The 12,816-nt window shown below is 59.9% G+C and overlaps 1 long non-coding RNA gene across 1 annotated transcript; it reads left to right on the forward strand.

The window, feature by feature from the left end:
- Positions 1-7,475: 7,475 nt before the first annotated feature.
- On the forward strand, positions 7,476-9,825 carry LOC145716568 (uncharacterized). Its single transcript, XR_014139359.1, has 3 exons — positions 7,476-7,886; positions 7,996-8,135; positions 8,325-9,825. It is a non-coding gene; the product is annotated as an uncharacterized LOC145716568 (long non-coding RNA).
- Positions 9,826-12,816: the final 2,991 nt, after the last annotated feature.

A 12,816-nucleotide genomic window follows, 5' to 3' on the forward strand; every position in this document is an offset into this window, starting at 1 on the left:
CTCAGGAGGTGACACTAAGGACCACCGTCCGGCCGCCCCGCAGGAGGTGACACTAAGGACGGGGGCCAGTGGGACCAGAGCCACCGCATCTCACCCCGACCTCATGGGCCAGGCAGCCCCGTCTCGGCAGCTCCTGGGGTCAGGCCCCGTTCCCCCCACGGCCTCACCGAGCCCCCGGGCCGTCGTGAGGGGCCAGCAGCGCAGCTTCCCACAGCGCGTGCGCGTCCTCTCACCGCCGGTTTGCCGCTCGCTGGCGCGTGGCCTGTGGCACAGGCAGCCCGGCGGCGAGGCAGTCCGCAGACAGGCCCTTCCTCTCTGGCCTAGGCCGCGGCGGGGGCCGCGGGCGGAGGCGCTCCTTTCTTTCTTGCAGACTCCTGCCCGGGTGGCGGCGAGCCCCCCGCCCCAACGACCCGGGGCCTCGGCGCTCCGCAGCCCACCCCACCCGCACGGGCCTCCCCGGGGTGCTGCCGCCATGGGGATAACGAGGAGCTTCCGAGCCGCAAACACCCCAGCGGTGTGGCAAACAAGCGTGGCGGAAAGCCAACAGTGCCCGACGGAGGGACCCAAGGCCCACGTCCACTCCAGCCCGGAGAGGCAGGCGCCTCACGGCCTCGCGCCCCAGCGCGCGCACGCACGCACGCACGCACGCGCACAGGCACGCGCACGCACACGCGGGGCAGGGCCAACGGGGCCGGGAGATGACCGGGAGATGACCGGGAGGGGCAGGAGTGGACCGGGGGTCTTCCATGAGTAGCAGGCTGCCTGCACGCCCTCCGTCCGGCTCCTGGGAGTGGAGGACGCTCGGGGCGGCGGTCAGTCCCAGCCGAGCGCTGTGCGCAGTAAACAGAGCCCCGGGCTCGGGGACGCCGCCCGGGGAGTCAGCAGGAGCCCTCCGACCCACAGGTGACCCGGTGGGGCGGTCCTGCGGGTGCTGAGTCTGCCAACGACCACGGCGGGTCGTGTGCGGGCGGGAGGCCGGCGTCCTGGGGGACGTGACACCGTGGCTGCTGCCGGTGTGGAGCATCCGGTCCACGGGGGAAATCAGTGTTCCGCCAAGTCGGACTTGAACGTCTTTGTGGGGGGACGCAACTCAACTCTAACGATAAATCCCAAGTAAATACCTAAGGTCGAATCTCCACGGCAACCAGAGCGACCTAAGGATGCTTCGGATTCAGGAGTGTGCTGTATTGGACCATTCTCGGTCTGGCTTCCTCGCCGTCTGCGGCCCGGATGGCTGCTTCCCACGTTCTGGGGCCTCACACGAGGCTTGGGGAGCACAGTCCCAGGAGCCCAGGCAAGGCCCTGCCAGGCTGACGGCAGGGGCCACAGCAATGAGGCCACGAGCCCCTGCTGCTCCAAACCCCGCGGGAGCCCCCGGGTCCCACTCTGACCATCGACCGTCTGTGCCAGGGCCCCGCAGACGGCTCCGACCTCGGGCCGTGCTGCAGAGGTTCCGGCTGCCGGAACATTCTGGCTTGGATGTTTGGTCCTGCCTGCCGTCCCCTGCCATTTCCAGCGACTGCCATGGCCCCCTCCCAGCCCCCCAGCCCAGGAGCCTGCTCAGGGAGACCCAAACTGCAGGTAGAAGGCAAGTTCCGAACAGTCGCCTTTCCTGGGAGGAAGCACACCTCACGGTTCCTTCTCCAGCTGCAGAGATGTGGCCCCGAGGTGCTGGGGGGCACAGAGCTCTGGAATGGGACGTGCCCCCTGCCCGGCCAGACTGCAGCCTTTTAGGCAAGAGTGGGAGGAGGTGCAGTGGGGGGATGGGAGGGTGTGGCCAGGACTGGCTTTGGCAAAAACCTGTAAGGCTTTGAATCCACTGTGTGGTCACGGGACCCTGAGCCTGCACCTGCCCCTGGCAGCCCCTGCTGGGCAAGGGCAGACGGGAGGCCAGGCAGTGCGACCCCCCACCCCTCTGCAGACGGGGAGGCAGTGTTCTGCCAAATTCTTTCCCTCAGGATTTGTACCTCCTTGAAATAGCAATGTACCAAATGGGTGGAAGTTCCTGGAAATTATATATATATCAAGAGAAAACTCAAAGTATTAGGCGTGTCCCTTTTCAGGGGTTCCACCACCCCAAGGCTTTCTGAGCCTCGGGACCCCTTGCTCCTGCCTTTCCTCCATCTCCGCCCCGACCCCAGCCGTCTCCCTGAAACCACCACCTGCTTACCATCACCGCAGATGAGTTTGCACTTGTAGAATGTACAGATGGCGTCACCCGGTAGATGCTCTGTTTTGCCCCCCTTCTTTTCATGAATGATCTCGAGCTCCGGTCCAGCTGTGGCACGCCCTGGCTCACTGCACCTTCCCCCGTGGCATGGACGTCCACAGTCCATCCCTTCACCTCCCGGTGCATGTTTGTTTTGTTTCCAGTCCGGGGCCATGACAGATGAAGCTGCTAGAATGCCTGTGTACAAGTCTTCCCATCGACCAATGCTTTCCTTCTTCTAGGAGCGCGACGGTCGGATCGTGGGCTTGGCGTGTGTTTGACTTTTAGAGAAACTTCCAGACTGTTTCTCTAAAGTGGGCATCAATTCGTCCTCTCGCCAGCAAGGAATGCGAATTCCTGTTCATTCCCAACCTTGTCCACCCTTGGGATGGCCAGTCGTTTGCATTTTAGACTTTCTAATTGGTGCACCGTGGCACCTCACCATGGCTCTAATTTGCATTTCCCTGATGACGAATGACGTGAACTTATTTGCTTATTTACCATCGGTGTGCCTTCTTTGGTGAAATGTCTATTCATATTTTTTGCCCCCCCCTTTTTTTTAAAGATTTTATTTATTTATTTGAGAGAGAGAGAATGAGAGACAGAGAGCATGAGAGGGAGGAGGGTCAGAGGGAGAAGCAGACTCCCTGCTGAGCAGGGAGCCCGATGCGGGACTCGATCCCGGGGCTCCAGGATCATGACCTGAGCCGAAGGCAGTCGCTTAACCAACTGAGCCACCCAGGTATCCCTTTGCCCCTTTTTTTTAATTGGGTGGTTTGTTTTCCTGTTTGGGGTTTAGGAAGTTCTCTGTATATTCTGGATGTAAATCCTTCATCAGGTATGTGCTTGGCAAAGACTTTTCTCCCGGTCTGTGGCTCATCGTCCATTTCTTAGTAAAGCTTTGGAAAAGCAAAAAATTTAATTTTGATGCATTCCAACTTATCCACTTTCTTTTATGGTTCATGCTCTTGGTGTTGTCACTAAGAAGTCTTTTCCTAACTCAAGGTTACGAATATTTGCTCCTGTTTTCTTCTAGAAATTTTATAGTTTTAGGCTACATATTTAGGTCTACGATTTTGAGTTATTGTTTGGTATATGGTCAGAGGTATGGGTCAAAGTTCCATTTGTGTGCCTGTGGACACCCAATGTGTGGGAAAGACCTTCCTTTCTCCACTGAATTGTCTTTGCACCTTTGTTGAAAATTGTCCATATATTTTTGGGTCTGTTTCTGGACTCTCTACTATATTCCATTCATATGTTGTCTTCCCTAATGTTGACACCACACTGTCTTGATTGTGATAGTTTTATAATAAGTCATGAAACCAGGTAATATCTGTCCTCCAAATTCATTCTTTTTTATCCCGTTTAGACTGAGTATTGTAGGTTTTTCACATTTCCATATGAACTTGATAATCAGCTTGTCAGCTCCTACAAAAGCCTCTGATAGGACTTTGATTGCTTTAAAGGAGCAGATCTATTTGGGGGGAACTGACATTTTAACAAAAGTGCATCTTCCAATCCATGAACATAGTCCATCTCTCCATTTATTTAATTCACCTTAATTTCCTTCAGCAATATTTTGTAATTTACAGTCAGAACATGCACATTTTTGGTAAGATCTATCCCTAAATATTGCGCATTTTTGGTGTTGTTTTTTATTTAAATTTTGGATTGTGTGTTGCTTGCAAACAGAATACACTTTATTTCTGCACAATGATCTTGTATTAACCTTGCTACGTTTACAAGTTCTAGGAGTTTTTTTGTACATTTTCCTAAGATTGCCCACACAGTGAATTCTTTCATCGGTGCAGAAAGACAACTTGCTACTTCCTCTCCAACCTGGATGCTGCGTTTTCTTTTTCCTGCTTGTTGCACTGGGTCAGATGTTCAGAATGCTGTTGAATCAAAGTGGTGACAACAGACGTCCTTGACTGTTCCTGACCTTCTGGGCTGAATCTGTCCCCTAATTCCTATTATGTTGAAGTCCTAACCCACGGCACCTCAGAAGGTGACCTTATTTGGAAAGAGGGTCATGGCAGATGTCGTTAGTGAGGATGAGGTCACACTGGAGTAAGGGGCCCCCATCCAGTATGACTGTGTCCTTGTGGACACAGACATGCACACAGGGACAAAGGGAGAAGGCAGAGGTGCTGGTGATGCATCTCCAGGCCAAGGCACGCTAGAGAGGCCAGCAAACACCAGAAGCTGGAGAGGAGGCCTGGCACAGATTCTCCTTCAGTCTCAGAAGGGGCCAACCTGCCGACACCTGGATTGTAAAGGTCCAGCCTCCAGACTGTGAGGCAATCGGCGTCTCCTGTTTAAGCCTTCCAGTCTGTGGTGCTCTGTTACAGAAGCACCAGTCTTGCACAGTAAGCGGACATCAGCTGTGGATCTTTCGTAGATGCCCTTTATCCGGTTGAAACCCTCGTACTTGCAAATAAACTAATAAATAAAATAATTTAATTAAATTTGATTTAAAACGGCACTCATCAGTGTCCAGGCAGCTTGGCCTGGTAGGTGTGCTTATCCCAGCAGAGCCTGGGCCGAGCTGGGCAGACCCTACTGCAGCTGCCCCTCCGGGCACTGCTCACTCACCCTGCCCACAGGACCCAGCCAGCGCCGCTCTGCGCGGACCCTGCAGCTCACACCCGCTTTGCGTCGAGGAGCTCTTTGGCCTGGGGCAGGGCACTCTCTCTGGCCTCTGCTACCGCAGGTGGGACATGCAGGCGGAGGCACCCTGGCAGGAATGCCGCCTACCTGTCTGGACAAGGCAAACCCGCGACAGGCACGGGAGTGGGGTCTGCTCCTCTGGACTGAATCTGGACCCGAGTCAGCAAGCAGCAGCCTCCTCGGCCCGCACACCCTTGCTGAGAGCGCACTGAGGCTGGGCAAAGGGAGCTGCCAGGCCATGGACGCAGACCAGCCAGGGGAACGGTGGCCATGGTATGGGGGCCGCGGTGGGCAGGGAACGAGCCTGCAGGACCCAGGGAGCCTGAGCTGCCCGCTCTGGGGTTGAGAGCCTGCATCACCTGGTGCACCAGGTGTCTGAGGAACCTCTCCTAGGACACACCTGCTTGCCCAGGTGGCTCAACAGCTGACCTTGAGAGCACCCCCTGGGGCCCCAGTGTGCCAGAGTCCAGGTGTGGCCCCTCTGCCAAGCCCCGGGGCCCCTTTTGCCCTGACCCTGGTGGAGCCCTGGCTGAGAGACACCAGGGAAGCCTCAGAATGCGGAGGGGCTGCTTGTCCAGCCTTCCGGAAGTCTCACCTCTCCTCCTCCTGTCCAGCCCCCACCCACACAAACCTGACCCGAGACCCCAGGTGGTCTCAGCCTGGGACCCCCACGCTCTCCCTCCTGCCTTCTGCAGGGGTAAGTGCTTTTGGTTTTGAAAGTAGCCCAGAGCCAGGGAAGGTAAGGGGCAACATGCTGTACAGAGGGTCCCGGGACCCTGCCCCCCCCCATCAGGGCTCCAGAGCAATGCCCGGACCCCCATTCTCCACACAGTGGCCAACCACCTACGCCAGTGGAGCAGTTCCGGGGGGATGTTCATGCGCCCCCTCCCCATCCAGGGGAGGTGGCACGTGGGGGCGCCTGCCTGGACAGGCAGTGGTGGCTGTCTGCCCAGCCAGGAAGAGCTTCCTGCCGTACCGAGAGCCAGGCTCCAGCGAGATCACATTGCAGCCGGTACAGACCGCTAATGGAGGTGCTTGCCCAGAAATGCCCTTAAAAGGCCGAGGCCAGCCAGGCTCCTGTTCCCAGGGGGAGAGCAGGGGCCATGGGGGCGCCGACCGGGGCTGCCCCAGGAGCAGTCACTCTGGTCACCGTGACAACAGCCGCTCTGGTCCATTTATAACTCCTGCTGGAGCAGACAGCCCTACCCACAGCCCCCATGCCTGGGAGCCTGGGAGCCAGGAAAGCAGGTCTGCTAGTAACTGGTCTCCCAATCGGAGAACAGCTATCTTCACCTGCCACTGATCACAGTCCTGGTCACCACTGCCCATCCTGTGTCACCGACCACTGGCTCACTAAGAGATGGGGTCAGTGGTGAGCTCTGGTCTTCATCCCCGTGAGATCCGAATCCTGTACCTTTCCCCAGAGCCCCTCCAGCCCTGTTGGCCTCTCTGCTTTGTCCCCATGTGCCTGGCTCTCTCCTGCCTCGGGGCCTTTGCACTTGCTGTGCTCTGGCTGTTGGAGCTGTCCCCTGTGCTGACTGTCGGCGCCCTTCCTAGCTTTCACCCAGCTGCGGTGTCTTCTGTAATGACCTGTTCCCTTGTTCCCTCAGTCCACTTCTGCCGTGCCCTGCCCCTCCCCAGTGTTTACGGGGGCCCAGCTGCGGAAGGACTGGAAGGGGAACGGGGAGAGGAAGAATGGCCGGAGCAGCAGAGTCTCCCTGAGAGAGCGAGATTCCTGGCTCCACAGAGAGGCAATGGCCCGGCTACCCGAGGGCAGCACCACCACCAAAGGGCAGGGGCGGGGCTGCTCCCCTGTCATCAGAGCCAGGGTGGGGCAGGCCCTGCACTCCCGGGGCTCCCCTCACCCCGGCCCCCTCCCGGCATAGCCTGCACTGTGTCTCCAGGCTCCCACCTTCATCCAAGCCTAGTTCTCTCCGGTCTGGGCCTTGAGCAGGTGGAAACCCATGGCTGCCAGATGCCCCTTGACCTCCCCGGGGTCCCCCAGTGACCAAAGGACAGCATCCACTAGGGGACAATAGGTACCACCCATAGCAAGACCAATCTCAGGGTAAATGTCTCAAAGCCACCCTCCCCCCACAGCCCACGTGGTCCCACCCCACCCACCCCCGCCCCACTGGCTACATGCTCAGGGCCACCAGTACTCAGACACAGCATCGTCCTGGGAAGGGGCCCCAAATGCCACTCAGCTTCATCTCACAGGTGACCAAGGCCTGCGGGGGAAAAGCCAGGCCAAGAATCCTGTTCTGACCCCACTCAACTCTTCCTGAGAGGGTTGATCTAGCAGCCTGAGGCCGCAGGGCCAGAGCCTGAATTTGACCCTTCCTTTGGGTCCTTTATTGGTTTAATAAATCAGCAAACCGTGGTGAGCTGGCATTCTCTGGAAGGCCTGAGCATCTTTCTGGGGGACAGACTCCGGCTGCAGGCACACTGCCCACAGCTTTGGCATGGCCCCAGGCCCTGGCTGGAGCCCCCTCCCTGGGCCAGTTCCTGGAAGCCAGGTCCCTGGGCCTTGCTGGCTCCTCGCTGGGGCCTGGAGCATTCACGGAAGCTGCCCCCAGGTGTGGCTCCAAGACCGTGGAGGCTGCAGGACTCAGCTGCCAGCTCTGCAAGGGCCATGGCCCAGGCTCCCCAGGTTCGCTTCCAGCATTGGACCCAGGCTCCCCGGGGCCTGGCGTGTTTCCTGGCGGAGCTTCCTCAGGAAGCACAGCGAGCGACCCCATTTCCCTTCTTCCCAGAACTGGCAGGGAGCACAAAGAGGAATGGGCCTTCTCAAGCAGCCGGGGCCTCGAGGACAGCTCAGGGCAAGCCCGGCCCCACCACACCTCAGTTCCCAAAACTACAAACAGGGACCCTGCCAAGGCCCCAAAGCCAGCCCCGCTGTGTCCTTCCTGCGGTCCCGAAACCTTCCAGAGAGAACAGCGAAGAGCTCACAGAGCCCGCGTTGTCTCTGAGCGCTCTTGTCACGGAGGCTAGGCCTGGACAAGGGGTAGGGGGCAGAGAAGTGGGGAGGGCAGTCTTCGGGCTGAGTGCTGACACCGTCCACACCCGGTTGTTGGAAGGATGGAGGATCATGTAAAGCCTCCCTCCGTCCCCAGCACCACAGCGACGCCCAGGATACACGGGTGTTCCTGGCAGGTGGCTCGGGTCCCAGCTGGGCGTCCGCCCCCTTCAGGAACCCCTTGGGGGTGAGGACAGAAGACAGACAGAGGACGGCCCTGTGCCCAAAGCAGCCTCGGTGAGAAATAGAGGCCGTGTGCCCTCGCGTGGTAATGGCAGGTAACCGGGGTGGTGCAGGAGGAGAGCATCCCCAGGCTGTGGCCTGTGGCCCGAGCTGTCCCTCCGCCTCCCTCCTCTCTCCTTTTCTCACGGAACCAGGGGCCCAGACCCTCGCTTCATGCCACACATCCTCCATCTGCCCACGCAGGCTCTCTGCGGCTTTCACCACGATGCCCTCGGCGAGCCTGGTGGGCGGCCCCACACCCTGTTCGTCATTCCCTGTCTTTCCATCGAAGCTCTCTCGCATGTCCTTTGAAGCCTAACAACAATCTACGCAAGTCTGGCTTGGTTCTGAGCTGGGCTGGAGGGATCCCAGCACGTGGTCTCCGGACTCGTTCTCACTGCGCTCCTAGGACGCATGGGCGCTGCGGGCGGAGCCGTGGCTGCCCCTCCCCCACCAGCCCCGGAGGCAGCAACCCCCCCCCCCCATAGAGCTGTCACCTGGCAGATGAATGAGGCTAACCAACGCTTCCCACGCTTACTGGCCCAACAACCACAGAGCGTCTGCCAACGACCGCGGCCCATTTGGCCATCGGCCTGCTGATCTTGTTCTCTCTGGTTTGTAGGATTTCTTTATTTTTTATGCAATGGTCCTGTCGGTTCGAAGTGCTACAGACCCCTCTCCCCAGGGTGTGGCTGGCTCCTCCATCTCCCTAAGGTGGTTTCGGTAAACGTGTTCGTAAGTGGTCCACTTTCAGTGTGTCAATACCATCCTCTGCGCTTAGAGCCCTCCGATCTGGTTTAAGGACCCCCGACTCGGGGTCTGTAGAGAGTCACCTGGGATGTTCTCCACCAGCCTGAGAGTGGAGGGCGGCGCGGCCCCTTCTCCTCACCTCTGCAAAGGTGATGGCTCCTCCCTCCTGGGGAGAAATTGGTCCTCGGCAGAGGGCCACCAGCAGGAGGTCTCCGGCTTCACTGCTGGCTTCAGGACAGACCACAAGCTGCAAGGGACCCTGCTGCCCGCTGGCAGCTAGGGCTGGGGAAGGTTTGGGGCCGGTCACCCGTGGATGTGCGCTGGCCTCGGAGCTGGGGGTTTCAGCGGCCCCCTGTCGTCAGACTTGTGCAAAGGAAGTCCCTGCCTATCTCCCCCCAACCCCCACAGTAAAACACACCTTCCCAACCACGGGGGTTCCGGCAGCCCCAGGCTTTGAGTTGTGACATTGTAGCCGGGAGCAGGGTGGGTACGATGGGGAGGAGACAGCTGTCAGCGAGCACCAGCAAGAGCGAGGTTGGCGGCCTCCACAGAGGACCCCCTCCCCACCCCACCGCAGCGACGGGCCAGGACGCCTGCCAAGGGTGGCACCAGAGGGAGAGGCTGGCTGCATCAGTGCACGGTGCCCCATGGGCAGGCAGGTGCCCACCCCAGCCAGGCCGGGCACACACCACCATCTGGGTGTGCGTGCAGGATCCAGCTCGCTCACAGTCTTAGTAGGCTCTGGCTTCTGTGACAAACACCACAGACCAGGAGGCTCAAACAACAGTTTATTGTCCCCGTCCTGGAGTCGGAGTTCCAAGATGCAGGTGTGTGCAGGGCTGGCTCCTCCCGAGGCCTGTCTCCCCGGCGCGTGGACGCCATGCTCTCCCTGTGTCCTCACACAGTCGCCCTCGGTGCGTGTCTGTGTCCTGATCTCCTCCTCTCTTGGGGACACGGGTCAGATTGCATGGGGGCCATCCCAGTGACCTCGTTCTACCTTAATCAACTCTCCAAAGGCCCCGTCTCCATATACGCACATCTTGAGGTGCTGGGGGCTAGAACTCCAACATATGAATTTGGCGGACATGACAAAGTCCCTGTCACCAACATTTCCCGGGAGCTCCGTGCTGGGCACCGAGCAGCCCAGGGTCCATGCGCAGTCACCTTTAATGAAGACCAGACATCAGCTCCTTTCGGCTGAGTCCCCAAAGTGCAAGTTCACGTTGGTGCCCAGGATGACAGGGCGGAGGGTGTCCAGGCGCTGACGGTGTTGGAAATCCGGGGCTCTGCGGCCCCCTCGCTCCCCGCGGGGCTTCCTAGGCCCTTGTTTCTGTTCTCAGACGCAGCCCGCCCCGAGAGCCAGAGCAAATGCAATTTCAGCGGGCTTCCCTGCCGGCTGCGGCCCGCACTGCTCCACTCTGCCTCCCACCGCGCATGAGCGGGCCTCCACGGGCACGGGCGGAGCAAGGGAGCAGCCTGTGGGGCCGCGCAGGCCGTGGCCGTGGCCCCTGCCCTTCTTCATTGCCCCTCCCAGCACGCGGGGTGCTGGTGCGAAGCCCGAGCGCGGCTGGGAGGCCCGTTTCCACCTTGTCCTCCTTGTGAGCCAGGCCCCCCTCCCCCCAGCCTCCCTGCGGCCTCACGGGGGTGAGCCCTACTAGCTCCAGGCAGGCTAGAGCATGGGCCCTGCTGCCCTGGCACTAAGCTCTGGGGGACGGTGTCCCTCTCGTTGCCCAGCAAAGCCAGGAAGCAGCCGTCCACCCATGTGCTCTGGAGGAGACCCCCGAGAAGGGTTCAGCTGGGCTTTGGACAGAAAACCTGAGAAAGGCAGCATTCCTGGAAGGAGAACGGAGAGGACAGAGTCCCCACACCCCACCCAACCGTGCACACGCACAGCTGTGGCCTGCGCCCACCCGAGGGGCCAGGTGCCTAGACACCTGTTAAGTCCCCCTGGAAAGCCTCTCCTGTAAGCCCAGCAGGGAGGTGCTGGTGGCCCCCTGGAACGGCCTGCCCACCTGTGAGCAACTACAGTGTTCAAGTCACACTTCCAGAACCTTCTTACTTTGTGTCTTCTAAGAAAGTCATTGTTGTCACTCCTAGTGGTAGGAGAGGAGGGAATGGTGGCCCTCTTCAAATATCAGAAACTCTGCCCAGTGTAGGAGGGGACAGATGGGTCTGCAGCGCCTGCCATAGCCAGGCACCCGCAAAGCAATCAGCACAGGAGAGGAGGGAGCCCAGGACCAGCTGTCTGCCGGCGATGCTCCACCAGCCTCCCCTAGAAGGCGCATGCGGTGGGTGCCGAATACACGGGCAGCTAATGTGCAGAGCCTGGGTGAGGCCCCATGGCAGAGAGGAGCCAGGGCAGGTGCGGCTCCAGCAGGGCACTCGGACCTGCCAGCCGTTCAGTCTACCGCCCTCCACAACCAAGCCCGTCCCTACTATGGCACAGAATGGACAGGTCTGGAGAGGCGACACAAGAGGGGGCTGTGGGAGGTGTCCCCAGATGGTGCAGCCCCATGATTAAGTGACCTGCCCCCTGGCAGGGTTCGCTCATCAAATATTTCCTGCATCTATGCGTCCCAGGCCTGTTCTCGGTCTGGCAGACCTCCAGGCCCCCTTCTCACACAGAGAAGGCAAAAGCCAAATCAGCAGCAAGAACCAGGCTGGCTGGGGCAGGCACCTATGGTGCTGGGGAGCAATGGGCCAGCACGACAGATAGGCTCGGCACACCTGCTCCACGTGCCCTGGGACATCACGGAAAAAGTCGAAGCAAGGGGATTATGTGGCCAGGTTTATGCTTTTAAAAGATCCAGCTGGCTTGGCTGCTGGGTGGAGAACTCACTGGGCACGGGGGCCAGAGCTTGGTAAGATGAGGCGTACTGAGGAGGGAACCAAGAGCCTCGCTCTGGCCCTGATGGTGGCACATGCTCGGCCACACCTGCTTCTCGGCCAAATGCTGCCCCCGGCGTCCGAGGGGTGCAGCCGTTCTTCCTGGCACCAGCCATCTGCCCGGGTGCAGCACAGAGCCCCCGAGCTGTTTCTCTCCTCGGGGTCCAGCTCTGCCAGGGCCGGCGGGCGAGGACTTGCAAGGGGGTGATGCCAACGCCGGCCACGGAGGGAGGTTTTCTAAGAAGGGAAGTGGGGCAGGCTGGGGCAAGCTCAGGGCCAGTATCTGCTGGTCAGAGTGGGGGTCCTAGAGCAGAGGAGCAGGAGTGTGGGTCAGGGCAGGCAGTGATGCCCCAGGGGACCAATCTTTCAGAGGGATGGCTCGGCCGAGGGTCTGGGTGAGCTGGGTGGTAAGCAGGACTGGTGCTGGCTGGCCAGGAACCACGGCGGATGGTTTCGATGGCTGAGCCACGAAGAGGAAGCAGTGAAGGGGCGGGCCGCGTTCGGACAGAAGGTGCCAGAAAGAGATCTGTCAAGCAAGAGCTTTACCTCCCTGTGGGACTCCAGCCAACACAGACATATGCACCCATGCCCCGGCCGGCCACAGGGGCTCCTGGGAGCAGGGCCCTTCCTCCTGCTCCCTCCTGCTCAGGGCCCAGCTGTCCACGCACCCCCGCCCACTCTCCAGGATGCCCCAGGCCACGACTGACACCCCCTCAACCTCCTCCAGCTCAGGGGCCCTGCCCAGGTGTGCAGGGCCAGGCAGAACTGAATCGGGGAACACGAGGTGGGGGGTCAGGACGTGGCCCCGAGATATTGCAATAGCCCTTCCTTGCCCAGCTCGGAACAGGTCTGCAATCCCACATGTGAGCCCAGAGGCCAGAACTAGGATGTTTACGCGCACACAGGCTCGGCCCTCCCAACCGTTTCCCAAGAAGGGATCCAACCTGAAGGAAAATTCTAGTAACCAGTTTTCTAGGAAGTGGCGGGAGGTGGGGTGGGGAGGACAATCTCCAGGAAGGACAGGGCTCAGGGAGCAGCTGGTCAAGGCAGTACATTGCTG

This window comes from Leptonychotes weddellii, chromosome 1, assembly GCF_054177405.1.
Source record: "Leptonychotes weddellii isolate Sample4059 chromosome 1, ASM5417740v2, whole genome shotgun sequence".
NCBI lineage: Eukaryota > Metazoa > Chordata > Mammalia > Carnivora > Phocidae > Leptonychotes > Leptonychotes weddellii.